The following is a 2,851-nucleotide window of genomic DNA, read 5'->3' as shown; positions in this document are numbered from 1 at the left end:
TCTTTCCGCCACCAGCCCCACTGCCTCTTCGCGACCATCCACCGACCGATGGCTACCGATCCATCCACTCCAAACTGTTCATCCCCTTTGCATTCTCCCCTTTTCCCTTCTTTCTCGTCGTTCCATCGGTTCATTTTTCTTCTTCCCATCAACGACCTCGAATCGACGTTGTTTCCAACGAGTAAATAACTTAAAAATCGATCGATCGCGATTGAATACCAACTAACTTAAACTATATCGGCGTTTTGGTATTTGGAATGAAATCAACTTTACCTGGTCACATTTAGATCAGAGCGCAGAGAAGGACAAACAAATTTATTTAAAAGGTTCTTCGTCGACGAGACCTTTTTGTAGCCGATAGAAAGATTTCGTGCACGAAGGGGAAAAATAAATACTTAGAATGTTCGACCTTAAATTCGTGCTGCTAACGTAGCCGCGGGAGCAGAGTCGTAAAAGTACGATCGTTCCCTTGGCGTAGGGTCGGAAGCTGGAGACGGAGAGTTCATCCGTTTGGATGTAGGTCGTTGCCCCATCTTCCTCTGTGAAAACATATCGCAGGCAATGCCGTGATACGTTTTATTTCAGACAAAATAAAAAGCTTTTTCAGTATTCGTGCTTAGTGCGACCGACAGTATGTTGGTCAACGTTGTTCTAGGAATATTTTTCATTTAATAAAACATAACTCGCAGAAAATATAGACGAATTCGTCATTCTTGTAATAATTAGCAAACGAATATTCATTGATGGAAACAAAATTTTAACAAGAGCTTAAATGTATCTAGCTAGTAGGAGACTTTTTGTATAGAAGGGTTTCTATAAGGTAACTATATTTCGTTTCGTGTATTTTCATATAACTGCTAACGTCTTACCCATTTCGCAATACGTAAAAGAGTAATCGTTTAAAATTTAGATAGTAGATTTTTTAATGATCCATGCAGTGTCGGTAAAATCGCCAAATGCAAACTGTTGTTATCGTTGGTTGGTAACTGATAGTTTACTTTTACCTTTGTCGATAACATCGAGTTATACATATATACGTCGACGAAGTACAGAATAAACGTAAATTTTACTACAGATTAGGTACAGAGTAGACGTGACGTTCAATGCCTTACCGAGATTCACGTTTTGGGAATCGCCTGACTGCCCGTACCATTTTATGTCACATGCGACGTTACCGATTCAGCATAGTACTGTTTTGAATTGAAATCATTTACCAAGGACAGGATAGACAGTAAATGGAACCTCGTGTCTAAGATTCTGAAATACCGACTTGCCAAAATATCGGACTGTTTCTTGTGCCTCTGTGATTTCCAACGACGATCTATCGGAATTATTACCGACGAGGTACAGAATAATGATACTTGCCGAGCCACCGAAGTCTTGCTGTTTTACCGATATAATTTCTACAAACTTTTCTATCTACCTCTGCTCTGCATTTGACACCCGAGGTCTAGGTATGCAAACGTGAGCCATACATACTGTTATCCCTGATATCAGTAACCATTAAAGGGATGGTTACACCTAATGCTTCATGCCTATTACTAAGCAAGGACCAGAATGCCCGAGCTGTATGATCGACGTACAAACATCTTATCGCGTGTCCAACTAGACGTAGGACGAAAGCGCCTCATGATCAAAAAATGCATTACGGTGTCCAAAGGTGTCCAACGGTGCAGTCCAGTCTAGATCCTATCAAAATTCTCTTAGTGGCTTTTGGTGATCCAAACTGGACTGTTGCGTAGTTCTTGGCTTGGTATCGTTTTCCAAAGATTAATACACTGATTAATTTTTGGAAAAGGATGCCAATTACCAGGTCTCACCACGAGGAGGTGACTACGCACGAGACCCGCCCATGAGTTATTCAACATTATGCATCGGTCTCGACATTCAACCTATTGGCCAGAATATCGAGTTCTGACTCTACTCGATCATGGGCCTGCGTAAAGAGATAGTTGTTTCGTAGCCTAACTGCAAAACACATATCTCCAACGCAGCGCTTACATGAATCTTTACAAACGTAGAACAAAGCCTACGTAACGCAACATCCATCTCCCACACAACGATTACATCGATCAGTACAAATATCGTACAATAATTCGCATCCCTACTGGCATCATTCGGTATCAAACACACATTTATCTAACTTGGAATGAAAGGAAGAAAATGTAGCTACTGACACTGTATATACCATTTCGTGTCTCGCAGAAGGGACATACGAGTCGCTGTACTAAACTAGTTATCGTTCTATTTTTGCGACACTGTAAGATATTGAAGATACTGAAAAGTTATAAACTCTAACGTGATCTCAACAAGTATCCCTTAAAAATAGGAAAACAAGAGAATGCCCGATGAATCAGATGATAAGGGAAAAAATCGCAGCGCGCCCGAAACGAACGAGATCGCGATCTCTCGAAAGAACTAACAAACCTACGCGACGTACCCCCGTACACGAGAAAACCCCGAGGTTCAGCGGAAAGCCCAAGAATTGACCGTAACTCGATTCCTGTTTCGTCATTCGAAACTTACACGAGTCGCGGTCGATGGCGCCGACCGATGATGCTAGTGATCCACGGGTAATTCAGCCGTGGATCCAGCACATAGGCCAGCAACTTAACACACTCCAACTGAACATGTGGAACCCGGGGATGGATCGCTGAACAGGATTACGAAGGCAAGAGGCCTCAACTGAACAGTGGGGTCCACTCACGGGGAGGGACCGCTGAACAGGATTACGAAGGCATTGACGTCAACTGAACAGTGGGGTCCACTCCCGCGGGCCCGAACAGAATTACGGAGGACGTGAAATTGCAGGTCCCTGACCGAGTACCAAAGTACCAACCGGACAGGACTG

Source organism: Bombus huntii, chromosome 9 (assembly GCF_024542735.1).
Source record: "Bombus huntii isolate Logan2020A chromosome 9, iyBomHunt1.1, whole genome shotgun sequence".
NCBI classification, from domain to species: Eukaryota; Metazoa; Arthropoda; class Insecta; order Hymenoptera; family Apidae; genus Bombus; species Bombus huntii.
This window is presented reverse-complemented; position numbering follows the sequence as displayed.